General features: G+C 42.0%; 1 long non-coding RNA gene, 1 other non-coding gene and 1 pseudogene across 3 annotated transcripts in view; 1 reads left to right on the top strand and 2 right to left on the bottom strand.

The window, feature by feature from the left end:
- The window catches only part of LOC117195801 (uncharacterized), a 33009-nt gene extending 15900 nt beyond the window's left edge, over positions 1–17109 (top strand). The window contains exons 2-3 of one of the 2 annotated variants that reach the window (XR_007477053.1): positions 5269–5430; positions 16207–17109. This is a non-coding gene — a long non-coding RNA (uncharacterized LOC117195801). Of the gene's footprint in view, positions 1–219; positions 5431–16206 lie in introns of those variants that run through there. The other variant, XR_004475616.2, reaches the window with a different exon arrangement.
- The window catches only part of LOC101283124 (macrophage migration inhibitory factor-like), a 481812-nt pseudogene that overhangs the window by 229661 nt on the left and 224600 nt on the right, over positions 1–27551 (bottom strand).
- LOC117196214 (U6 spliceosomal RNA) lies at positions 3702–3808 on the bottom strand. Its single transcript, XR_007477330.1, has one exon. It is a non-coding gene; the product is annotated as a U6 spliceosomal RNA (small nuclear RNA).

The raw sequence follows: 27551 nt of genomic DNA, 5'->3' as shown, positions 1-27551 counted from the left end.
CCGCCCGCCCCGGCGGGTGAGCAGATAAGCCTCTCGGCCTGGTGAGTGCTGGTCGGCCCCGATCCTCTGTGCGGGAATCTCTCCGCTTTGCCCTCCGCACCCTGTTGCTGTGCTCTCCTCCGTGATTCCGAAGCTTCCTCCCTCCGCCACCTGCAGTCTCCGCCCGCGAAGGGGCTTCCTAGTGTGTGGAAAACTTTCCTCCTTCCCCACTCCCTCCCACTGGTGCAGGTCCCGTCCCTATTCTTTTGTCTCTGTTTATTCTTTTTTCTTTTGCCCTACCCAGGTACGTGGGGAGTTTCTTGCCTTTGGGGAGGTCTGAGGTCTTCTGCCAGCGTTCAGTAGGTGTTCTGTAGGGGTTGTTCTACATGTAGCTGTATTTCTGATGTATTTGTGGGGAGGAAGGTGATCTCCGCATCTTACTCTTCCGCCATCTTGAAGCTCCCCTTAAGTTAATTTTTGTATTTTGTATTTTGCAAGGTAATGATCCAACTTCATTCTTTTGCATTTGGATATCCAGTTGTCCTTGCACCATTTGTTGAAAAGATTATTCTTTCCCCACTGAATTGTCTTGACATCCTTGTCAAAAATGTAAGGATTTGTTTCTGGATTCTCAATTCTTTCCCATCGATCTATATGTCTATCTTTTTAAAAAAAATTATTTTATTTATTTTGTTTTTGGCTGTGTTGGGTCTTCGTTGTTGTGCGGGGGTTTTCTGTAGTTGTGGCTAGTGGGGGTACTATTCATTGCAGTGAGCAGGCTTCTCATTGCGGTGGCTTCTCTTGTTGTGGAGCACGGGCTCTAGGTGCGCAGGCTTCAGTAGTTGCAGCACACGGGCTCAGTAGTTGTGGCTCACGGGCTCTAGAGTACAGGCTCAGTAGTTGTGGCACACGGACTTAGTTGCTCCGCAGCATGTGGGATCTTCCTGGACCAGCGATCGAACCATTGTTCCCTGCATTGGCAGGCGGGTTATTAACCACTGCGCCCCCAGGGAAGTCCCTATATGTCTATCTTTAAGCCAGTACTAAATTGTTTTGATTACTATAGTTTTGTTGTGGCTTGAATCTTTCAGCAATATAATTAACACAGTGCATTTAGTAGTCCTAGTGGTGAGCTGCAAGAGGCTGTCCAGGTGACCTCACGCAGCGTGGTCCAGATTTTTATTTGCTCCAAACTGGACTGGAACCTTGTTCACTTGCCACAGCAGGAATGTAGGAGGTGTACACAGGGACTGTGAAATTCCTTTAGGGCATAATAACATGGTGTGACGTTGACCAGACCTGTAAACTGAGCAGCTCTGAATACATACAGACAAAGCCACTAGCAGGATAAAGGGGGGGGGGGTGCTTTGGGTATCAGATATAAAATTCACACTTAGTTTGCTGTTTCTGAGAAGCTTTTAGAGATGCTCTCCCCAGACGCGCAGCCCAAGGGGCTGCAGTAAAGGCTACCCTTGCTTAGCCACTCTGCCTTCCAAGTCACTCCTCCTTGGCTCTCTGCTCCCAAGACTTGGCTCTGTGAGATCTTCTGTAGGCCTACAGTGGTAGCATGCTCTTGGTGTCCATATAAACTAAGCTATTTTAAAAGGATACTTCGTAGACACTTTTTAGACAATATGCTTATGCCATGGTTGTGTATCTTTAAAGAAATGGTTTTCTAGATGTGCTAAATCTTTATCTCCTTGGTCCAGATTTTCAGTGACGTTGGTCAGTTAAGCATTGTACACTTGAGGAACTGGCAGTGAAGAATACAATGAATATCAGCACTGGCTTCATGCTAATGTGCTATTTTACCTATCATGACTTTTGCACCATGAGTTCTAACGACAATAAATTTTGTAATTCTTTTCTGTCATAATTTCATAGATTATGATTTAATTTTTAGAGAAAACAGGTGGCATTTACACACAAGTCAAGAAACATTAGAAGAACCAGGGATGTAATATACAACATAAATATAACACTGCTTGCTGTATGTTATATAGAAAGTTAAGAGACTGAATCCTGAGAGTTCTCATCACAAGAAAAAAACTTTTCTATTTCTTTAATTTTGTACCTATAGGAGATGATGGATGTTCACCAAACTTATTGTGAGCGTCACTCCTCAGTGTATGTAAATCAAATCTTTATGCTATACACCTTAAACTTATGCAGTGCTGTCAATTATATCATATAAATTATAGCATATAACTGGAAGAAAAAAAAAGAATTGTATACTTGAATGGTAATTTTGAGTGAAATTCCAGAGGCTGAATATGGATTGTTACGAGTGAGAAACTCCTGGGACCACAGTGTTTGGGGAAAGTCCCCACAGTTTTGTGGTTCTTACCTCCAGGAATGCTACCAGATTTTCATGGTGGAGTTATGTATGTGAATGGTCTAGATACACCAGTTAAAGACGGAGATTGTTAACATGGATTAAGAAAAACAAGACCTAACTATAAGAAACCCATTTTATATATAAAGACTGAGATTATAAATAAAGGGATGGAGAAAGATATACCATGATAACATTAACTAAAGAAACTTGGAGTGTCTATATTAATTTCAGACAAAGCTGACTTCTGAACAAGAAAGATTATCAGGAATAAAATGAGGCAGTTGGGCTTCCCTGGTGGCGCAGTGGTTGAGAGTCCGCCTGCTAATGCAGGGGACGCGGGTTCATGCCCTGGTGCGGGAGGATCCCACATGCCGCGGAGCGGCTGGGCCCGTGGGCCATGGCCGCTGGGCCTGCGCGTCCGGAGCCTGTGCTCCGCAACGGGAGAGGCCACGGCAGTGAGAGGCCCGCGTACCGAAAGAAAAAAAAAGAGGCAGTACATCATGATGAAGGGTGTAATTCTCCAAAAAGACATAACAACCCTAAACAAGAATGCACCTAAATATGTACCAAAATACTTGAGTTAAAAACTGAGAGAACTGAAAGGAGTTATAGACAAATCCACTATTTTAAATAGAGGCTTCAACATCCCTCTGTTAATAGCTGATGGATCAAGCGGGCAGTAAATCAGTAAGGATGTGGATAACCTGAGTAGCGCTATCAATCAACTGGATCTTGTTTATTTTGTTAACATCTTTATTGGAGTATAATTGCTTTACGATGGTGTGTTAGTTTCTGCCTTATAACAAAGTGAATCAGCTATACATATACATATATCCCCATATCTCCTTCCTCTTGCATCTCCCTCCCACCCTCCCTATCCCACCCCTCTAGGTAGTCACAAAGCACCGAGTTCATCTCCCTGTGCTATGCGGCTGCTTCCCACTAGCTATTTATTTTATATTTCATAGTGTGTATATGTCAATGACAATCTCTCACTTTGTCCCAGCATACCCTTCCCCCTCCCCGTGTCCTCAAGTCCATTCTCTAGTAGGTCTGCGTCTTTATTCCCATCCTGCCCCTAGGTTCTTCATGACCATTTTTTTTTTGGGTACGCGGGCCTCTCACTGTTGTGGCCTCTCCCGTTGCGGAGCACAGGCTCCGGACGCGCAGGCTCAGCGGCCGTGGCTCACAGGCCCAGCCGCTCCGCGGCATGTGGGATCTTCCCGGACCGGGGCACGAACCCGTGTCCCCTGCATCGGCAGGCGGACTCTCAATCACTGCGCCATCAAGGAAGCCCCATTTTTTTTTTTTTTTAGATTCCATATATATGTGTTAGCATACGGTATTTGTTTTTCTCTTTCTGACTTACTTCACTCTGTATGACAAATATATGGAACGCTTCACAAATTTGCGTGTCATCCTTGCGCAGGGGCCATGCTAATCTTCTCTGTATCGTTCCAATTTTAGTATATGTGCTCCCGAAGCGAGCACAATCAACTGGATCTTACTGACACCTGCAGACCACTCTATCCAACAACAGCAGAACATACATTCTTCTTAAGCTCATGCAACAATTCACCACGATAGGCCACAAAACACACCTTAACAAACTTAGAAATCATATAAAGAATGTTCTCACCACAATGGAATTAAAGTAGAAATCAGTAGCAGAAATATAGCTGAATCATCCTCCAAATTATTTGGAAATTAAACAACACACTTCTGAATAACCCATGAGTCAAAGAAGAAGTCTCAAAAAAATCTAGAAATATTTTGAATTCTACTTGAAAGACATCTCAAAAGAAAAGACAGGAAAACTTGACAACACAAACAATAAAATGTTTGATTGTCAGAAAACATCACAAAGAAAATGGAAAGAAACAACAATCTGGGAAAAATATTTACAGCAAATACGACAAATACAACATACATATTTTTTAAAAGAAACAAAAATTTTTCCTGTTACATTATCAAATAGGTAAAAAGTGATACTATTCCAGTAGCTATACATTTGAGATTAGTGCACTTTACTGAATGCATGCTAAAATCTATTTTTAAAAATTCTGTGCAAAGTTGATAGTTTAGTAAGAAAGGCACTTTCCAACTTTGTTAGTGATAATTTGTTGCAACTGTCCTAGAAAACAATATGGCTAGTAATCAAGAGCATTAATAATGTTCAAATACTTTAACCTAGGGTTTCCACTTCTAAAATATGACAAAAGTTTACACACAAAGACATGCCTTATATGAATGAAAACCTGGAGCACAGAAATCGACAGTAAACTAGTGCTTTTACAAATATCGTGATAAATCTGCTTGGTGAGATTTCAAGAAGCTATCAAATATTAGTTTACCAAGTTTTTAAATGATAGAACATGTTTTGAGAGTAAACAATATACAAAGTTATAGCTATAGAATAAATACAATTTTATGTTAAAATGAATAGAAAAAGAAAATAAGGAATTATGGCAGAGTAATTATTGCTGCTGTATTGCATCTATATATTAAAGTTATGGGTCATTTTGGTTTTTTTTTTTACTTCTTTATAATTTTTTGGTATATTCCATATTTTCTAAGTGAATCTTCAGTATTTTAATAATCAGTAATAAAACCAGTAAGTAAATAAACAAAAAGTTAACTCCCAGTTTCTGGAATCCTCTGTTTCCTGTTATTCCTCCTGCTAGACTCTTAAGCATCTTCCAAGGTACAGGTCAAAGGTCACCTCCTCTGTGAAGTCTTCCTAGACCCTCAGAGTTAGTCACTCCCTCCTTTGTTTCTGTCAACTCTTTGCCTGCAGCTCTCTCCCTCATGCATCACAGTGACTCATTTATTTGTTGCTCCCACTAGACAGAGGATCAAGGGCCATGTTTTGTCATCTTGTCTCCGTGGTAACCAGGACAGCATCTGGTACAAAATAGACATTTAATTCATCATTATTATGTTATTGACAGGTCACTTCACAATCCCCCTGATTCTCTTGGTTGCGATACATAGCCTTTCCCAGCTGATATTCCTAAGAAACCAAAGAACTAGGAAGGCGTGAGGGAAGAGACATTTCTCAGATCCATCGAGGATTGACTTCTGTTTTCCTGCTCATGGCCACATGATCCAAGGTGAGTGTCATTTCTCTCCCTGGGAGAAGAAATTACATCATCTTCTGAAACAGAATGAGTAATTTGTAGTGGATTCCTGCCACAGCTGAACTCTGATCTTTTGTTTTCTATAGTGAATGTGTTAGACTGTTCTAAATAAAATCAGTCAAAAACTTTTAGGTGAAAACATCCTTATGTCTTAGATCTCTTCTCTAGCACCCTTAAGACCGGGTCCTGAGAGTAGCCTTTCTTGATTCAGGTCTGTAAAGCAGATGGGCCTAGATTTTCTCACTCCATGAATAGCTAGTAAGAAACTTTCCCACATGTTTTATGCTAGTGAGATGGTTACAAAATGCATTTGCCAGGTGGCAAAATGAGTCCCAAACTTTGATGATACTCAAGGCTGCTTTTCCTGCTGAAAATGAAAACCAGGTAAAAAAAATGAGATAAAGGTGTACACATTACTGAATGACACGAGATGAAAGTAAATGATCTTGAATCCAAAAAGGTGAGCTCTTATTCTATGCATATGTCCAACCCAATGACAGTGGGTTCTTTTTTCCTTGTGTGAAGTTTAATATTCTGGGTCAACTTAGCTAGGTTACAGTATCCAGATACTTGGTCAAACGTTATTCTAGATGTTTTTGTGAAGGTATTTTTTTAGTGAGATTAACATTTGAATGTTTATGTGACACACACACACACACACACACACACACACACAATGGAATACTACTCAACCATAAAGAGAATGAAAATTTGCCATTTGCAGCAACATGGATAGACTTGAGGGCATTATGCTAAGTGAAATAAGTCAGACAGAGAAAGACAAACACTGTGTGACATCACTTATATGTGGAATCAAAAAAATAAACTAGTGAACATAACAAAAAAGAAGCAGACTCACAGATTTAGAGAACAAACTAGTGGTTACCAGTGGGGAGAGGCAGTACAGGGGTAAGGGATTAAGAGGTACAAACTATTAGGTATAAAATAAGCTACAAGGATATATTGTACAAAACAGGGAATATAGCAAACATTGTGTAATGACTATAAATGAAATGTAACCTTTAAAAAATATGAATCACTATATTGTACACCTGTAACATATAATATTGTATATCAATGATACTTCAGTTAAAAAATTAAAGTATTAAAAAAACTTAAATCTTTAACTTAAGCAGATTACCCTCCATAGTGTAGGTGGATCTTATCAAATCATATAAAGGCCTTAATAGAAAAAGACTGACTTCCCCAAGCAAGAAGGAATTCTGCCTGCAGCCGGCTTTTGGACTCAAACTGCAGTTCCTCCCTGAGTCTCCAGCCTGCCAGCCTACCCTGCAGATTTTGGACTTGCTAAGCCTCCAAATCATGTGAGCTTATTTCTTAAAATAAATCTCTCTCTCTATATATATACACATCCTGTAGCTTCTGTTTCTCTGGATAACCCTGACTAATACACCCTGCTACAGCTGAATTGTTAGATCAAGTGATACCCCTGTGGCATTCTACTACCGGGAAATAAATTTAATAAAGTTGTGTAAAACCATTTCAAACTGTGGAGGAAAGGAGGGTACAATCCTTAGTTATTAACAAGGACATCTACCTCTTCAGGAATATTAACTATTTTACTGTTAGCCTTCTTTTTAAAGATAAACTCACTTTAACAGTGTACTAGATCTGTGATTTTCCTTGTATCTTCAAGCATGATGATACGGGAAATGTTGAATATCCCCAATCTTGCTTCAATTCATTGGTAACGGAGAGTAGCCAGATACAGCAACATCTACTTCTTGATCAGCCATCATCTCTACCGTGGTGACTTTAAGTGTTAGGGAATGATTCCGAATTTGTTTCATTGGTTGTTGTAACAAATAACCATAAACTGAAACAGAAATACTTTCTTCCACAGAAATCCAAAACAAGCTTCAAGGTGTCAGCAGGTCCATGCTCCCTCCAGAGGCTGTAGGGAACAATTCATTCCTTGCCTCTTCCAGCTTCTGATGGCTGCCAGCATTCCTTGACGTGTGGCTGCATCCCTCCAAATCTCTGCCTTCCCAGCCACATTAGTTGTCATTTCTCTTTCATCACCTTTAATCTGGAATAGTTTTGAAGTCCTCCCTTGACTCTCATGACCTTGAGAATTTTGGAGATCGGAGGCCAATCATTTTTTATAATATCCCTCAGTTTGGGTCTGTCTGATGCCTCCTCATGAGTAGATTCTGGTTATGTTTCTTTGGCAGGGATATCACAGAAGTGGTCCTGTGTGGCTCACTGCAGCCTGTTAGGGCACACATTTTATAATACTTTGTTCCATTACTGGTGATACTAACCATGATCACTTGGTTAGGATGGTGGTTGCCAGGCTTCTCCAATGTAAGTTTACTACGTCTTTCTTAATAATTGAGTATTTTGAGGGGTGGTACTTTGAGGTTATGTAAATGCCCTGTTCCTCATCAAACTTTCAATTTCCCCATTTATCTATCTAGATATTTATATAATGAATTCCTATGTTGTTTCCTGGGTTTTAATTCATTACTCTCATTATTTATTTTGATGCTCTGACTCAGATATAGCCAGTAGCAGCCTCTTCAGACTGGATTCTGTTTCCTTTTGACATCATTTTTCTTTTTTTTTTGAGCACTTCCTTAGTTATGGCAGAATAGGATATTCCAGGCTCATTTCTTACTTTCCCTGTCTCAGCTTTGGAATCAGCTCTTTTCCCAAGGATTCCTGATTCCTTTAGTGTAGAATAGTATTTAGAAGCCAAGACCTGGTGCTGGGTGTGGTCATTTCCATTGGGAAGTTGCTACTCCCAAGCCCTTTCAAGAACGAGGCAATTTATATATATACACATGTTTACAATTATATTTATCTATCTACATATATTGAAAACCGTGTGTTCACATTAATATCTCCAATTCCAGTCCAACTAAACAGGGTCTATTCTAATCTTCTCCCTTTCCATATTTGTGACTCCCTTCTGTGATAGTGAGAAACTTGACTCCCACTATCCATAATATAGTTACTGATTTGACCAAGCCTCCTGGTCTTGCTCAGGCTCTGACACCCTGCTTTTTTTTTTTTTGCGGTACGCAGGCCTCTCACTGTTGTGGCCTCTCCCGTTGCTGAGCACAGGCTCCGGACGCGCAGGCTCAGTAGTTGTGGCTCGCGGGCCCAGCCGCTCCGTGGCATGTGGGATCTTCCAGACCGGGGCACGAACCCGTGTCCCCTGCATCGGCAGGCGGACTCTCAACCTGTGCCACCAGGGAAGCCCTGACACCCTGCTTTGTGTCATGACAGCTCCTCTTCACACCTTTGCCAAACGCCTACCTTCCTCTGCCCCTTATAATGGCTTTCGGACTGAATTGTTTAGAAAAGAAAGGGAAGGGAAATGAAAGAGTAAGAGAAAAATAATATTCAGCCAATTTTTGTTAAATGTGCACTATGGGCAAAGGATTATGCTAGGTGCTCTTTGGGATACAAATAATAATAATAATAAAATGCATCAGAGCTTATAGATTTAGCAGTCAGCTGGGCTAGATTATACTGCGATAGCAAACGGCTCCTACCTCTCAGGGGCTTAATACCACAAAGGTCTATTTCTCACTCACATTTTGTGTCCTTCGTGTCTCTGCTCTGTCTCGTCTTTATTCCAGGACCAGGCTAAAGGAACAAACCATTCCTGAGATGTGCTAATCTGGGGATGGTCTTGCGGTAGAGGAAATAACAGGATGGTTGGAACCACATGATAAGTCCTAAAGCTTCTGACTGGAAGTTGCCTATGTCATTTCTGCTCACATTTCACTGACCAATGCAAGTTCTAAGACCAAACTTGACATTATCGGGGCAAAGAGGTACAATCTTTCTGCAGAGGGAGGAAGCGAATATTTGAAAAACAGTCATGCAATAAACCACGTAGATCTGTGGACCTGTACAGTTAACTACCAGGCACAATATAATAGAGGAAAATGCACACTCCATTTAATCCCACTTTACACTCAGATGGATAGGAAATATATAGCAAACTGAAGGGTATGGCCCTTATGCTATCAAGACATTTTGTGGTCTTGAAGAAAAAAAGATTTCAGGTAAAAGTGAGAAATAGATAAAAATGGCAATAAGGACACTTGCCTGGGTAGGATAAGCAGAGGAAATAAGGAAAGCAGTACGTTCTTTAAGACCTGGAGAAGGAAGATAAAATAATATGTAACATTCCTGAGGAGGTCGATGTTCAAGTTAATAATTTAGGTTTGCACCCTCCTCTCACCAACAGCCCTGAAGGGTTTTGTAGAGCCTTATCAGATTCATTTCCCAAAAGTGGAATCCCAGAGGGGTGTTTCTTGGACTAACAATTTATTTGTAACAGGGGAAAAAAAAACCCACTATCGCTGGACTGGATATATAGATAGAATAAAAAACGATATTTCAGATTTTCCCCAATTTAATGATTGAAAAATGGTATCTCAGTGTAGTTTTAATTCAGATTTCACTTATTCTGAGTGAGGATGAGCATCTCTTATGTTTTTACGCCTCCATTTCCATCTCAGTGGGCTGTTTTTATTCATCCCCTACACCTATTTTTCTGTTGGGTTTTGAGTCTTTTTCTAATTGATTTCTAAGAAAGGTTGAGAAGGATTTTGTTGGTCTGGGCTGTGATGAGGAATTCTGCCAGAACTGTGCCAGGTGCTAGGGATGGATGGGACACAGCAAACGGGAAGACTCACCTGTTTCGAGTATTTGGGAAATAGCAACCAGCTCAAGGGTGGGACTTAGGGCTCATGGAGGCCCTGGAAGGAGCACAGTCCCATCCAGGGTAAAGAGAAGTTCTTAGTGTCAGGCTTTCTAGGAGCAGACGCTGAGATGGAGGTTCTTTTTCAAGCGATTAATTTCCAGAGTCCTCTCAGGAGAAGATGAGTGAGAGAACCAGGACAGGTCAAAGGAGGAAAACTAAGCTGGAATGTGGTCTCCGTGGGAGACTAGCTTCAGCTGGGCCCCATGGGAAGCTCCAGAGCATGAACTGCCCCCCAGAGCCGGCTGTCCCTCCCTTGAGAGAAGCAACTTGCTCTTTGTACTCCATTTCGGTAAGTCCTTGGTGGAAAAATGTAATATGGTACCATGAGATCCACAGTAATATATATATTTGGCAAAACCAAAACATTACACATTATTGGAAATCAAGTACCACCTGGTTGCCCTGAAATAGTAATTTATGAATGCATGTAAAAGCAAACTCAGATTTCATATCCACCTGGTAGGTGGTTCTGGCTGATACTTTTATGAGCGGCACAAGAAGTATATACTGTTAACTTTAAGATTTCACTTTGAAGGATACATTCTAACAAATATAGCTCTATATACATGAGCCCTGCTTCTGGCTCCATTGTGCACTTACAGAAAAATACACATGTTAATTTCCATATCTAAGTTGAAACTATTACCACGGTTTGTACAAAGTTTGTACAAATCTTACGACCCGACCTTCGTTACAAGATGTGGAGGTGAAATAAATTCAGAATTTAGTTTTTTTTTTTTTAAAGTGGGGAGGACATGGCTTCCAGGTCAAGACGGGTTGGGTTTGTTGGAGAGCAGGCCTCCGGAGAAGAGGGCAGCTGTGAGTCATTGGCAACCTCTAGTCACAGCAGCTGAGGGGTGGGTGTGCCGGCCCCTAAAGGGCATCTGGGCGGGGCACCGGACAGCTTCCGTTACATGTAGTAGGGTCTGGAGTTCCCCCCACCCCCCGCCAAATCCTGCAGTATCTGCCCATGTACAAGTCCAACTGTGTACTTGAATGTCCCCTAAAAATGTTCCCAAATAGCAAGTGAAATGGCTTTCAACAAAAGCTAATGGATACAGCCCAGAAACATAATTGGGAAACTCATGAATCAGAGACTTGTAGTTCCATTGTCCAGGATAATCATTTGTTATCTCAAGCAAGATACTCTGCTGGGACCCAAGTGTTAGTTGATGAACGTTTTGATTATTGAGTCCCAGGTGCAAAACGCTGGAAGCTTGACTCTTCAAATGTATCACGTGGTTACAGGTGGTAATGGCTCCTATGATGATGGCAGAGTTTAGCCCAAGCAAATATTTATAATTGACAATGAATGTGTGAGCAGGTTGCTAATGAATGGATGTGCTGATTACTTTCCCCTGTCACAATCATTAGCTCTTGCTGGGTTTAACTGCCAATCTGACGCTATAGATTAGAAATGACAGAATGCTGGCAAAGATCCACTGTGGGGAAGAATATTAAGAAAATTTGTACATTGTATAAGTTTTGATACTTTTATTTCCAAATATGAATTGTTTATGTGTGTTAGCAGGGGGTTATGGCTTAATTATAGATCTAAATGAAAAGCATTTAGATTTATAAGTATGTCTGGATTTCTGAAGTCTTTCATTTTAGAACAGGAAGCCAAGCTGAGAAAATGATGACATTTTCTTGGCTTCAGGTGGATATCTTGAACTAAACAGTGGACTTTGAGGTCAGATGTATTCATAAGACAAACGTTTTGTTCTTTCCTGTTACAAATGTTAGTATTCAGTTTTTGGTTATAACGTTTGATGTGCCTTTGTGTATACTTGCATATGTTTGTTGGGTTGTTGATAACATTGTTCTCCGTATTCATGGTGTGGTGTTATCATCCATGACGGTGACCACTCTTTCCAGCAGAGTTTGTGCTGGTGGCCTTAGGTTGTGATGATTTTTTGTCTGAACATAGCAGCTGCTGAGTCTGTCTTGCCTTCAGTGTCATGTGTTAGCTCTTAGTGACAGGACCCTGAATGCCCAGGCATGGGGTATGCCATCTGGGCAGGAGTATCCCTCGCAGCTATGACATGACACACAGACCCCGAGCTTAGCCTATGCCTTGTGGGTGCCTTGGTGGGCCTTTTGTCCTCCAGTGACCCTCCTGACCTGCTTATTCGGTGGGTTGTCTCTTTGTACATCAGTGAGTCACAAAGTGGCCAGTGAATGTCAGGGGCAGATGTGGTGACACAGTGTGCATAGGGCTGCTTGAAAAGAGTGACACTCTCCATGAATCCGCCCTGTCCCCATTTGGGCCGCCTTCATTTCGGCAGCAGGACTTGCCTTTAAGGCGTGTTAAAAGCTCGCTTATCAAGAGTGAGAAGAGGGCAGAGGGAACCAGCAGCTGTGTTCACTGATGGGGTAAAGTGGGCTTTTGATCAAGATTTTCCTAGAATAGCTATACAGGGATGTGTGTACCTTCCTGTTTTTAATGTCAGACATAGCAGTACAGCTTTGCTTTAAGATAAAGGGCACTGCCACCTCCTTCAGTCACCCTGTGTGTTCCTCCAGGGACTTAGAACAGCAGCAGCAGGTGACAATTCACATCGTGGCAGCTCAGTGCTTATTTACCGAGAACTTACTATGTGCCAGGCACTGTGCTAAGAAAAATACATACTCTATCTTATCCAATCCTTCCAACCATTCATTGTTGTACTAAAGGTAATAGGGGTAAGTGCCTTTAGTATCCTTATTTTGCAGTCAAGAAAGCAGAAGCTTGTAGGAATTTAAATGTTTGCTGAGGTCACACGGCAAGAGAGGAGCTGGAATTCCACCTCAGCCTTCCTCACATCAAAACCCATGGTCTTTTTTTTTTAATAGATATGAAGCTTTTTAAAAACACTTCTAATTTTATTATTTATTTTTGGCTGCGTTGGGTCTTTGCCGCTGCACGCAGGCTTTCTTTAGTTGCGGCGAGCGGAGGCTACTCTTCGTTGCGGTGTGCGGGCTTCAGTAGTTGTGGCACGTGGGCTCAGTAGTTGTGGCTCATGGGCTCTAGAGTGCAGGCTCAGTAGTTGTGGTGCACGGACTTAGCTGCTTCTCGGCATGTGGGATCGCCCCAGACCAGGGATCGAACCCATGTCCCCTGAATTGGTAGGCGGATTCTTAACCACTGCACCACCAGGGAAGCCCCAAGACCCATAGTCTTAACCATTAGGATAACTGCCTCCAGGGCCAATGTCTGCATGGCTGGTAACAGCCTGCCTCTTTGTCCCGGAGGTGCAGGACCTGGTGATCTGCCCTGATAGAGGAGCACTTAAGAATATGGCTTTTGGGCTTCCCTGGTGGCGCAGTGGTTGAGAGTCCACCTGCTGACGCAGGGGACACGGGTTCGTGCCCCGGTCCGGGAGGATCCCACATGCCGCGGAGGGGCTGGGCCCGTGAGCCATGGCCGCTGAGCTTGCACGTCTGGAGCCTGTGCTCCGCAACGGGAGAGGCCACAACAGTGAGAGGCCCGCGTACCGCAAAAAAAAAAAAAAAAAAAAAGAATATGGCTTTTTACAATTTTTAATCATAGGACTTGGACTGACATATTTATTCAGGTGAGTTTCTCTGATTACTTCAACCAAACAGAGGTGTTCTGGACTCGTTGCAATCATCTTTGGTTTGTAAATTCAGGCTGATGCCAGATCCTGTCCCTTTCCCTTTCCCAGCTCCTGGAATCAGCTTCTCAGTCTTGCTACAGGGTGCTAGACAAGGCTCAGGTCAGGCCATGTCCTCAGACTTCTTGTCCCCATGCCTTCCCATAGGAGCCAAAATCCTTCCGGAGTTATTCTCTCTGTCATGCCAACATGCAGCTCCACTGTGGGACTTGCTGGTTATTCTCCACTGAGTGGAAATCAGGGCCATAGTTTTCCACTTTCTTTCTCCAGGTCACAGAGAGCACGTGTTGCTTTTCTTATCTCCTTTGTCCTGCCCAGGCCCACTTCTCACCACTTCTACCATTACTACCCTATTCTAAGTTGTCTCTTGATTACAGCAATGGCCTTTAATTGGTCTTTCTGCTTCTACTCTTATTTCCCCTGTATGAGTTATCAATTGCTGTGTAACAAATTATCCCAAAACATAATGGCAAAACCAATAATCATACATTGTTACACCGTTTCTGTGAAACGGAATTGCCACTGAGCTGGGTGCCTCTGGCTCAAAGTCTCTCGTGAAGTTGCAGCCCACCTGTGGGTCAGGGCTGCCGTTACGGCAACATAAGACTGGGGCAGAAGGATCTAATTCCAGGATCACTCACATGTCTGTCACAGGCTTCAGCTCCTCATGGGCTTTGGACTGTGGGCCTCTGTTCCTTGTCACCTCGTGTGGACCCCTCCATAAGGTGGCTCGTTAGTATGGCAGCTGGCTTCCTCCAGGATGAGTGATCTAAGAGATGGAGAGGGAGAGAGGAAGCAAGAGAGAATGCTCAAGATGGAAGCCACAGTCTTTTTGTAGCCTAGTCTCAGAAGTGTCATGCCATTACTTCTGTCATTCTATTCATTACACATGAGTCCATGATAGCAGACTGTCCTCAAGGGGAGGCATTATAGAAGGGCAGGAACACTGAAGGTGGGGGTCATTGGGGGCCATCTAAGAGTCTGCCTACATCCCCTGTGGTCTATTCTCCACCCAACAGCCAGTGATAGCATTTTTTAAACTGTTTATTTTGAGATAATGATAGATTCCAAAAATGTCTTTATTGTGTGTGTCATAACAGATCAATTTTAATTTTAGCAGCTGAAGCTATACAAAGGTACACTTACAAACTTCATGGGAGTGTTGTACACATTCAATAAAGTGACAACTGTGCAATATCACTTAGTATCTCAAAATCAGGAACATACTTTTGAATTGTTTAAACACAATCTACAGAATTAAAAACAAAATCAGAATCTACCCACAGTTATACTAATTGTCAATTAAAAGTTTTACCACTTACTACTTGATATAACAATCAATATCTAGTAGGGAATATCAGAAATGATTTCAGATTCTCAGCCTGTTGTACTCTGTTGGGAAGATTTCTTGAATAGCTATGGGACTGGCCAAAGGCGGGTACAACCAGGACCAGAACAGCAAGTAAGGTTCTACCACAGTTTCTGTCATTTTCACTTTTTTTCTTTGTCAGTTAAAAGTGAACAGTGAGAATTAAATACTTATCTTTACACATACACAAGGTATGCTGTGAAAGCATATTTGCTTACAAAGATATAAAAATGTTTATATGTGAACTAGTTTAAGAAAATAATGTATAAAAGTAAAAACATTAATCATCTCTGACCCTGGAAAGATCAATTCCATATTTTATGTTATAAACAAAAACAGTTTTAGTTTTTTGAATCCCTTATCCAGAAATACTTGAAATGGAAGACAGACAGAAATTATTTATTTTTACTCTCAACATGGCTGTGAAAAGAGTTAAATTAAAAAACCAAGAACATTGAAATGCCTAAGTCCAGAATGAGTCCAAATATTTGGTCACATAGAATATTTTTTTTACAACTTATTAAAATTTTATTCAAATGTACTTTTGTTTATATTAAAGAAAAATAACCTTGGTCTAGTGGATATTATAACTAAATGAAGGAGAGGGAGGTCCACTTCTAGAATTACACGTGGGTACATACAGTGGTTCTTTGTTACCCAGTGATAATTATTTCACCTGTGCTGTTCAGAAAAAGTAACCACCAAAGTGAACTCTGTTGTTTCAAAGGAAGATTTCTCTGGTCACATAGAATATCATCTTTAAGAGTAGGATTAACAGAAAAGGCTTTACACGCAGTTTTTAGTCTATAAATACAATAGGCATTTTGGTATTTTGGCCACCAAAGATGTCGTTTTAAAATGTAAATCAGATCATGGAGCTCACCTGCTCAAAACTTGTCAATGGCTTCCCAGTGTCCAAAGTCCTTATGACCCACGAGGCCCTTCAAGGATCTCCGCAATTTTTCTGACCCCTTTTTCTTCTACTCTCCCCTTTGCTTCCTTCCTTTCTTGTACAGGCCTCCACTATTCCTGTGAAACCCACTTCCATCTCAGGGCCTTGGCCTTGCTGTTCCCTCTGTACTGGACCCTTCTCCTGGGGGAGCCACAGACTTCATGCAGTTCTCTTCGGAAGTGGCCACTCCTCAGACTCCATCCCTTGCCACCCTAATGAAAACACACCCCTTGTTGGTTTCCACTTCCTTATTCAGTTGTTTTTTTGTCTGTCGTGTCATACATCAATAACCTGACTTGTGTATTTTTTGTATCCTCCAGTAGAATATCAAACTCCTAGAGGGCAGGTCTTAGTTTTGTATTTGCCTGTGTCCTCAGTGCCTAGGACAATTCCTTGCCATAAATAGGGGACAAATATAATAGGTCCCACTGTATTGAATCATGTGGAAGCAATAAACAAAGTCCGTATCCACCAGAAGCCAAAGGAGAGATAAAATGATTTTCATGATGTCCTTATCTTGTGCCCACATGCCATCTTCTGCCCTTGGAGTAACAGTTCAGTCACTCCAGCTCACCAAGATCAACAAGGAGATTTTATCATCAAGAAGTCAGAATTCAGGTGCTGTCCTCACAGTGCAATGAAAATCCACTAAGAGCCCAAATGGCAACTTTATGGGAACACTGCTTTCAGCCTCCTTCATTTTGGAACGAGAAACAGTGCCCCTTCTCTTGGGAGCTCCTTAGTGAGCTGTGACTCCCTTCATGGCTGAGAGAGAGGGGGCTGGAGAACACAGGCTGATTAGGATGTCAGCTGGGGCAAAGGGAATCAAAGGTCCTTCTTGTAAGCGTTTTTTGTAAGCACCATAACATCAGTTCAAGCCTCCTACACGGTGACGGGGGAAAAGCCCAAGGCTGAATGGTTTATTTTGTTGTCTTTACTTCAATAATAAAATATCAAGTATATTTTAGTGGAGAGTTTCTGATATACCTTTTAGTATGTCAGGCTTTTATCCTGGACTCTATCCTAACTTGTGAGAAGATGCTTGAGGCTAGTGCCAAGGGCTGGTGAAGGGAGAGACTATGTGATTTTTATCATTGTCTGGTGAGAAAAAAAAAAAAAATTGGTTCTCTTGTGTCAAAACAGAGCATTTGCTTTGTACGCACTGCAGCTGAGAAATGGAAAGGAATGGAAAGAGGAGGTACCATCGCTATACAGGAATTTTCTTCCTTTAAAATATTAGAATCTCTTATATAACACATGGGCTATTTTTTTCTGAATAGCACCTGAATGTGAGAAGTGTCTCTGTGGAGTAAATAGAGTAATCTCTGTGCAATAAATTGTGTGTCAGCATCTTCGTTTTCTGGGTGGCATGATGGACTTTCAAAGGCCTTTTCTTTTTTTAAATTTCTCTTCTCAAAGCCATACACATTAGAAAACAGTTGCTCCATAGTATCTAGAAATCAATTAAAATAGAAAATACTAATTTGTCTAAGTTTCTATTTTCTCACCTTTAAAATGGGGTTCAGGCTTCCCTGGTGGCACTGTGGTTAAGAATCCGCCTGCTAATGCAGGTGACACAGGTTCAAGCCCTGGTCCAGGAAGATCCCACATGCCGCAGAGCAACTAAAGCCCGTGCGCCACAACTACTGAGCCTGTGCTCTAGAGCCCGCGAGCCACAACTACTGAAGCCTGCAGGCCTAGAGCCCGTGCTCCACAACAAGAGAAGCCACCGCAATGAGAAGCCCGTGCACCTCAACTTAGAGTAGCCCCCGCTCGCCGCAACTAGAGAAAGCCCGTGAGCAGCAACGAAGACCGAACGCAGCCAAAAATTAAATAAATTTATTTATTTATTTTAAAAATGGGGTTGGATGCCTGAAACTAACATAATATTGTGAATCAACTATAGTTCCGTTTTTTTAAATGAGGTTGATAGTCCCACTGTATAAGATTATCAGGAAGATTAAACAATATAACCACAGCTCTAAACTCAAGAGTTTTACAAATAGCAGTCCTTCCATAAATTGTTCTCATCATTGTTATATTATAGTTATAAGGAGAAGGAAGACAACTAAAGAGTTTAAGTCATAGGCCTAAACAACAATTTAAGGAAGAAGTAATTCCAACAACAGGAATGGCCAAAGAGAAAGCAAGCTGGTGGTGATTGTGTTTCAGTTTGTACAACTTTCAGGTTTAACCCAGTAAAGTATCATTGCCCTCTTCTATTATGCAGTAGTTAAATATGAAAGGCAATTAATTGGTGTGCTTTTTAGCTTTGTACTTAAAATATACTTAAAAAAATAAGTTTTACTTAAAAAAATAGGTTTTGTATTAACATGGTTCAAAATTCAAATGACACAAAGGGTGTATAGCAATAATTCTCCTGTCCTCCCCAGTCTCACCCACCCCATGCCTGTCTGGAGGCCACCAGTGCTACTAATTTCTTAATAGTCTAGTTATATACCAAAACTTGTATATAGTTCCCCCTTCACACAAATTGAAGCACATAGCACTTGCTGTTCTCATTTCCTTTTTTCACTTAGCAAATTATATCCACAATAATTCTCTCTCTTTTTTTTTTTTTTGCGGTACGCGGGCCTCTCACTGTTGTGGCCTCTCCCGTTGCGGAGCACAGGCTCTGGATGCGCAGGCTCAGCGGCCATGGCTCATGGGCCCAGCCGCTCTGCGGCATGTGGGCTCTTCCCGGATCGGGGCACGAACCCGTGTCCCCTGCATCGGCAGGCGGACTCTCAACCACTGCGCCACCAGGGAAGCCCCCTCATTTTTATGGTTGTAAATAATTCTTTGTACGGATGAACATAATTTATGTCTCCCACTAATGAACATCAGGTAGTTTCAATCTGTTGCTATTATAGACAATGTTGCCGTGAATAATCTTGTGAATATCTCATTTCTTGCAAATGCAAGTATACCTGAGGAAGAAGTCACAGAAGAGGAATTTGATAGGAATTTTACCCAAGTGCCCTTCAGAGCAGTTATGTCAGTCTTTACTCTCACCAGCAATGTAAGGGCAAGCTGTTTCCCCCATACTCACCACTACAGTGTGATACCAGGTGTTCTTTAGCTTTGCTATGGTGGTGGGTGAAGCTGTAATTTGCATTCCTCTTATTACGAGTATAATCGAACATCTAAAAAAATATATGTTTAAGGCCCTTTTCTGCAAACTGTTGGTCCTCTCCTTTGCCCATTTCTCTATTGGGCTGTTGGTAAATTGGGATATTAAAGATTAGAATGGAGACTTCCCTGGCAGTCCAGTGGTTAAGACTTGGCCTTCCAATGCAGGGGGTGTGGGTTTGATCCCTGGTTGGGGAGCTAAGATCCCACATGCCTCGTGGCCGAAAAACCAAAACATAAAAAAGAAGCCGTATTGTTACAAATTCAGTAAAGACTTTTGAATGGTCCACATCAAAAAAATCTTAAAAAAAAAAAAAAGGTTAGCGTGAACTGGACAATAGAAAGAAATAGGTCTTAACGTTGGTGGACCGTATTCAAATTCTGGTTCAATCTTTTATTAGTTATGTAAATACTTTCGTACTTCAATGTCCTCGTCTCTAAACTGATGATAACAATGCCTTCTTCACAGGGCTCTAGGGAGGATTAAAAGAGATAACTTATGAAACAGTACAATATCTAGCCCTTAGCAGGGGCTCAATAAATTAAAATGTTTTCTTTTTCCTCCCATGACTTTATGAAGATGACTATAAACATTTTTCATATTCCGAAGGAGTCACATATAATTCCTCCAAAAAAAAAAAGGAAAGAAAGGAAGGAAGGAAGGAAGAAAGAAAACAAGGCATGGAGAGGAAGGAGAAGAGAGCGGGACAGAGGAGCCATGTTTCTTGGCTTGGGCATCTTCAATCCTTTTTTATCTTGTTGCCCAGCATGCTTCTAAAGCACTTCTTCCTCTGAAGATGATCAGGGAATACAGGCTCATTTTAATATTAGCACAAACAAAACATAATTAGGGAAATAAATCTACCCAGATGAACATTCTGTGTTACAGAGTCAATATGTACTGTGGCTTTAGAAAGCCACTTGTGGCCTGGCATTATTTGGGGGTTTCTTGGGGCCTCGCACAGGACCTTACAGTCAGCTCTCTAAAATGTTTGCTGCACTAACTTGGTGCATTATTTCTTTTGGAGAGCAAAAGAGCAAGAATGTCAACTTCTCGACTCTTTCTGGGCAGATGTGTGTGATTCTCCTCTGTCTCACTAGTGCCTAGCTCAGTGCCAAGCACGTAGGAGAAGGTAAATGAAACTGGATCGTGAACTGAGACTGTGCTTTTGAAATTTAATATGAATCGAGGTTAAAACCCCAAACGAAGAATTACAAACATCTATGACGTTCAAAAAGGACAGTGATGCACTGTTCTGCTCTGTGTCCATTTAAGATGCCAGTTTTGTCTGGAGAGCTATGAGTTGCACTATTTTTTAGATCACCACATTCTATTTTTATTTTATTTCAGATTTCCTCTCTGACTCACCAAATGCGATCTGCTATATATTCATTTGAAATAAAATTAATTGTAAATCTGTTTTGTGAATTCTTTAATATCTCATGGGGTAAATAAAGAGGCCGAAAGGTGTGGTGAAACCTGATGGAAACTCACACTCTGGAGACTCCAGGATGTGACTATTTTAATGGCTTCCTAGATGCGGGAATGCTGAGGATGACTTTCGTATATTTTCTCTCTTCCTACGCGTTTAGAAATCAATTGCCCTGTTCTCTATAGGCCTAGTTTGCAGTTTCATGTGAGTGAATACAGCATGCGCTTCAGCCATGCAAGTTCTCCAAGCTGTGAATGAGAGATTCTCAGAAGCCCCGCCTTCACTTGCTGAAACTGGAGGGTAGGACCTCTGTGGTTCACTTTGGGAAGAGAGCACGCATTGCTGCAAGAGGCTCATCTGGGTTTGTGGCAACTTGCCTCCTGGCCTGTGGAGAGCGGCTTCTCTCTGTGGGTGCTGAAAAGCCACGTACAGACCCCTCCTCTTTGCTCGTGCCCGAACCCCATCCTGCAGGGCAGGGGACAGGGAAGGGGAGATCTGGAGTCTCCTCATAGCGCCTGGTGCACTCAGCTCTCTGAGGTCTTTCTGCAGGAATGAACCCACGATCTCTTCCTGTGTTTTAACACACTTTAGCCTTAGGAATATTTGTCAGACTTGGCAGGAAGGCCACATGCGTATAAAACATTCCTGCCAGGGCTCTGAGCCTGCGGGTGGAGCCCAAAGTGCCAAGTGAGATCTCGTTCAGTCCTCGTGGTCCAGAGATTTGCCGTTCACGCGACGGGCCCTTTCTCCCTCCTTATTCCCTTCCTTATTTTTATCCAAAAAAGATAATCCTTGCTGTCTTCTTCAGGGAACGTGTGATAGAGTGAGCGGAGGCAACAACATCCTGATTAACTCTGGCCCTTGCTAGTTGATCTGGTAAAGAAGGGTGAATCGCAAGGGCAGAATCTAGCTTGTGGTTCAGCATCAAGATCCCCCTGTTCCTGAGGCCTGTAGCCAGGGCGAGTTGACAGCTAGCAGCATCAGTCTGGTTAGGCTTCTGGGCTTGAACATACCCTTCAGGATAGGAGCTTAACAGAAACTCGCACAGGGAAGAGCTTGCCAGGAGTGGGAGAGTGACTAAGCCATGACTCAGGAAGCGAGATGCTAAATGCCGAAGACCTGGTCTGTCAGTCTCAGAGAAGATTGATGGAGTAGGAGAAACTTCAGGGATTGAGGTAAGGAATGAGGTAATTCAGGTTGAACCTCTTCAGTCACCATGCGCTCCCTTATTTCCCTCTTGCTAGTTGTAGTTTCAAAATCAGCAACAATTACCCCTTCCGATAATTAGGGATTATAAGTGCACCGTGTGCACATTTGTGAGGTGTACATGTGATACTCAAGTGTTATACAGCTGACATTATTGTATGTATTTGTGTAACTTGTTTGTTGAATGAGATGAATGCAGTAGGCAGCTCTTTTTCCTCCTACCTCTGCCAATAAACACAATTGGTCAGACCTCTGTTCAAAGCGTCTTGAATGCATCTAGGGTAGCGATGAAGTTCTTTGGTCTCTTGTTACCTTATTGGGTTCTCTTATCATTTATAATAGGTTTTCAATAGTTTCTCTTGTGTTTTCCAAATACTCATCATATCAAATGAAAATAGTGGAGGTTTAAGTTTTTCGTCTCTAACTTTCATGCTTTTAATTTCATTTTCTTTCCTATGTGTGTTTATTCCAGTACAGTGTTAAATTATAATACTGATAATGGATATCCTTGTCCTGTGGTTTTTAAAAGCATAACTAGAGGCTGCAGTAAAACAAATACTCTTGTATAATGCAGCTGTAAACCTACATTGTTCATATCTAGTAATTTCACTTCCAAGGATTTAGTCGAGTCACACTTAGAGATTCAGACAATTTACTGTTTATCAGGTTTTTCATAGTAGCATTGTTCTGTAATGATGAAAAATTAGAAGAAATCTAAATGTTCAACACTGAATTATGGTATATCCACATGATAAGATAAGGCTGAATTATTTATCTACTAGTAATAACAAATTACCCCAAAACTTAGTGGCTTAAAACAATAAATGTTTATTATCTCACACAATTTCTGTGGATAAGGAACCCAGGAACATCTTAGCTGGATGGTTCTGCCCCAAGACATATCATGAGGTTTCAGTCAAGTTGTTGGCCAGGGCTGTGGTCATCTGAAAGCTTGATTGGGGCTGGAGGTTCTGCTTCACAGGTGGCTCACACACATGCTTGCTGAGGCAGTGCTGGTTGTTGGCTGGAGGTCTCAGTTCCTCCCCACGTGGACCTCTGCGTAGGACTGGAGTTGTTCTCTCGTGACATGGCAGCTGGCTTCTCCTCCAGCGAGTGATCCAAGAGAGAGCAAAGTAGAAACTGCAATGTCTCTTTTTGGAAGTCACACTCTGTTATTTTCTAATATACTGTTGCATTTCACAGATCGGTTCTATTCAGTGTGTTAGGGACCTCAATAGGGACATGAAAACCAGGAGGCAAGAATTACTGGGGATCATTGGAGAGGGTGGTTACCACAGTCAGAGTCTGTGCTCTGGCCTCCAATGATTCGTATCCTTTACTCTTGCAAAATACAATCACCCTTTCACAAGTTCCTCAAAAGTTTCATTCTGTTTCAGCATCAGTTCCAAGTCCAGAGCCTCACCAGCTAAATCAGGTCCAGGGGCAGATGAAGCTCTTTGGGTACAGTTTCTTCAGTATGTGGTTCCAAGTACAGTTCAAATGGACTTCCTGTCGCCCTGAAGACCCATGAATTACAGAGACAAGTTATCCGCCCCCCTCCCACACCTGATATATACTGGTGGGACCTTACAGTACTGCTGTAGATATTCCCATTCAAAACGGGGAGAACAGGAGGCACGCAGAGGGTACTGCTTCACAGAAATCCGAATATTCACCCAGGCAAATATTGAAAGTTCCTTAATTAGGACTCAGGTCTACTCTTTCCTGGGAATGATTCTCCATGGCTCCTGGTTCTGCCCTCTGAGCCCTTGGTTCCACCCTCTCATTCTTCCTTCCTGTTCCATTAAAGGTAACCTATGATTTGCAGCTAAGAGATAGTCTCAGCCTGCTTCCTGCCTCTCGAAGTTTGGGAGTCTGAAGGTCTCTTTTCACTTTGTATGGTTTCTGTCCATTCAGTCCAACCTGATAATGTTTCTGCCAATATTAATTAAAAAAAAAAAACACAACTTTGTAGGTCATCTGCAATAGGGTAGTAGGTAGCGTTTATTCCATTAGACAAAAACCACACCATAAATCTCTTCAAGACAAGCCCTTTTCTACCTTGGGCTTTTGTTGAAACTGCTGAGGAACATTGCCTGTAAGCTTCTCAGAAGCCTTAGAATTCTCTGAAGCACTCCCCTAGATTTTCCTTAATCATTAAATGGGATTTTACAGTCACAACCTCAACTTCATCTTTAGACCATGTTTTCTTGGAAGAGCCCCGGATTTATCTTTGCCTGGAAGCTATTTTACAATTTTAGCATCTTCTGTCATCTGGAAAATTTCAGAAGCAGAGAGTCTTGACTCCTTTTTATTCAATTCAATAGTTCTTCCTTCAGCTTATCTCTCCTCTCACATTTTGCTAAAAGAAGAAACCAAGCAGCACTTTCAACACTCTACCTGGAAATCTCCTTAGCTAGATCACTTAGTTCATTAAACATATTTTCTTTTTTCCCCCCATATTTTTGCATGTGACAGTGGTGTTTAATTTTCTATCGTATCTAACAAGGATCCATCTTTTAAATTTTTTTTCTTGGCTGTGTCGCGCGGCACGCGTGATCTTAGTTCCCTGACTAGGGATTGAACCTGTGCCCCTGCAATGGAAGCACGGAGTCTTAACCACTGTACCACCAGGGAAGTCCCTAACAAGGATCTCTTATCTTCTAGTTCCCAATAATATTTTCCAGATTTTTCTCCAAGTCCTTACCAATAGCGTCCTTGAAGGTCACCAGGCTTCTGCTAAGTTTCTTCCATGTACCTTATGCTTTTACTTCTCAGTCTTTCCTGTCACAAAGTCACCTCCACATTTTAGGTTTTTGTTACAGTAGTGCCCCACTTCCGGTCCCCAAATCATTATTATTTATCTGTGTGCAACAAGTCATTCCAACATTTAAATATTTAAAACAATAAATATCTATTAACTCACACAGTTCTATGGGTCAGGAACCCAGGAGCAGATTAGCTTGGTGATTCTGTCTCAGAGTCTCTCATGAGGTTGCGGTCAAGGTGTCAGCTAGGGCTGCAGTCATCTGAGAACCTGAGTGGGAGGATCTACTTCCATGGTGATGAACTCAAATACCTGGCAAATTGGTGATGGTTATTGGTAGGAGACCTCAATTCCTCACCACCTGGACCTCTCTACAGGGATGCTGGACTCCTCATGACACGTCAGCCTGCTTCTCCTATACTGAGTAAACCAAAAAGGATGAAAACTGCAATATATATATATATTTTTTGCAGTACGCGGGCCTCTCACTGTTGTGGCCTCTCCCGTTGCGGAGCACAGGCTCCGGACGCGCAGGCTCAGCGGCCATGGATCACGGGCCCAGCCTCTCCGTGGTATGTGGGATCCTCCCGGACCGGGGCACGAACCCGTGTCCCCTGCTTCGGCAGGCGGACTCTCAACCAGTGCGCCACCAGGGAAGCCCTGCAATATTTTTTATGACAGAGTTTTGGAAGTCAAACTATTACTTCTGAGTTGGTTACGCAGGTCACCTCTATTCAATGTGGGGCAGTACCACACAAGGTCATGCATACCAGGAGGCCATAATCATTGGGGGTCATCTTGGAGGCTGGCTACCACGATGACTGACAAATAATTATGGCAGATGTCTAAAATAAGGTGTTTGAAAGATCTTTAATAATAGGTTAACTGAAAGAAAGGATTCAAAACTTTTAATTCAATATAATCTAAAATTTATTAAAAATAACTTTTCATGATATTGTCTGGGCATGCCTCTTCATGCAGGAAAGATAGACCAGAAGGAAAGCAAAAACATTAGCATTGTTTATTTCTAAGTGACTGGACTGTGAATTTGAAAGTTTTCTTTTTTATGTCTTTGAAACACAACACTATAGTGAACATAAACAGTTTTATAATTAACAACCTTGTGAATTTTGAGGGCACAATTAGAATAAAGATTTACAGGGACTTCCCTGGCGGTCCAGTGGCTAGGGCTGGCTCTTTCACAGCTGTGGGCCCAGGTTCAATCCCTGGTCTGGGAACTAAGATCCCGCAAGCCACCCAGTGAGGCCAAAAACAAAGATTAAAGAAAAAAGAATAATGATTTACAATTTTTATTTACTTTCTTTAAGATAACAAACAATATCATTTCCCCATAGCTTAAAAATTAAAATTTCTACACTCTTTTAAAAAAAACTAATGACAATTTTAAATGACAGGAGCTGTTAACTCCCAATTTGGCAACCGGTGACTTACTAAGAGAAAGATCCTACTGCCAAATTTTAATATTTGTACTAGCACAGATGGACTATGTGTATATGCATATATGAGTGTGTTCAATAGGAAAGGTGGGAAAAAGACTCCTTTAAAGATCACTCCTGGGACTTCCCTGGTGGTCCAGTGGTTAAGAATCTGCCTTCCAATTCAGGGGACTCGGGTTCAATCCCTGGTCAGGAAAATAAGATCCCACATGCTGCGGGGCAACTAAGCCCGAGCACCGCAGCTACTGAGCCCGCACACCTCAACTAGAGAGACTGCGTGCTGCAAACTACAGAGCCCACGTACCCTGGAGCCCCTACGCCACAACTACAGAGCCCATGTGCTCTGGAGCCTGCATGCCACAACTACAGAGCCCATGCACCAAAACTACAGAGCCCAAGCCCACGTGCTCTGGAGCCCATGTGCTCTGGAGCCCACGTGCCACAACTAGAGAGAAGCCCGTGCGCCGCGATGAAGAGCCTGCATGCCGCAACTAAGACCTGATGCAGTTAAAAAATAAAATAAATAAATATTATTTTTTAAAAAAAGATCATTCCTGAGAGTCACTGCTTAGCAAAATATTCTTTGGGCTACTTAAATTCAATACAAATTAACAAGTACAAACTTTTATATTTTCTGTCATTTGAACACTTGTCTTCACAATTTCTCCTAAAACAAAGAAGTTTAAAGATGAAATGTAAGACATTTCCATAAGATTGTTAGCAACAGAAAGACAGAGCAAAGTTTAATCAAGCTGGATGTGAACTTCCAAAAATATACCAGGCTTGAGATCCTTTGAAGCTCTTTCTGAAAATTAATGTGGAATTTATTTTCTTTCCTTTGGAGATGAGGACAGTCCATATTCATGAAGCAGAGCTCAGGACCCTGGAAGTCTTTCCTAATTATTTCTGTATCTGCTGAGATCAGAGCCACTGTGGTTGCCTGTGCAGTTTCATTGCCCACTGAGGGCTGGTGGGGCTGAAATTCAAGCTCACACATCCTTGTCCAACGATGAGGAGAAACGTGGTTTCCCCCTCCTATTTCACAAAACTTCTCCAGATGGGCTAGGAGTGAGTTCTATCACTCCTTTGTGTCAGGAACCCTAGGAAAACTTAGGCATTTTGTCTCTTCTTGTATCTTCCAGTCACTGCTTTGTAATTATTGCTAAGGTATTTCACTGTTGTATATTTTGCTTTCTCAACTCCTTGTATGATCCTTGATGTCAAAGACCATGTCTCCTATTTCTGTTGTTCCTCTGGTTGGCTACTGAGATAGCAAGTAGCAAACTTTAGGCATGATAAGAAGGAATTTAGGGCTTGCCTGGTGGCGCAGTGGTTGAGAGTCCGCCTGCCGATGCAGGGGACGTGGGTTCATGCCCGGGTTCGGGAGGATCCCGCATGCCGCGGAGCGGCTGGG

Source organism: Orcinus orca, chromosome 4 (assembly GCF_937001465.1).
Source record: "Orcinus orca chromosome 4, mOrcOrc1.1, whole genome shotgun sequence".
Classification (NCBI taxonomy): domain Eukaryota; kingdom Metazoa; phylum Chordata; class Mammalia; order Artiodactyla; family Delphinidae; genus Orcinus; species Orcinus orca.
The sequence above is the reverse complement of the archived record's forward strand: the minus strand, read 5'-3'. Positions and strand labels throughout refer to the sequence as shown.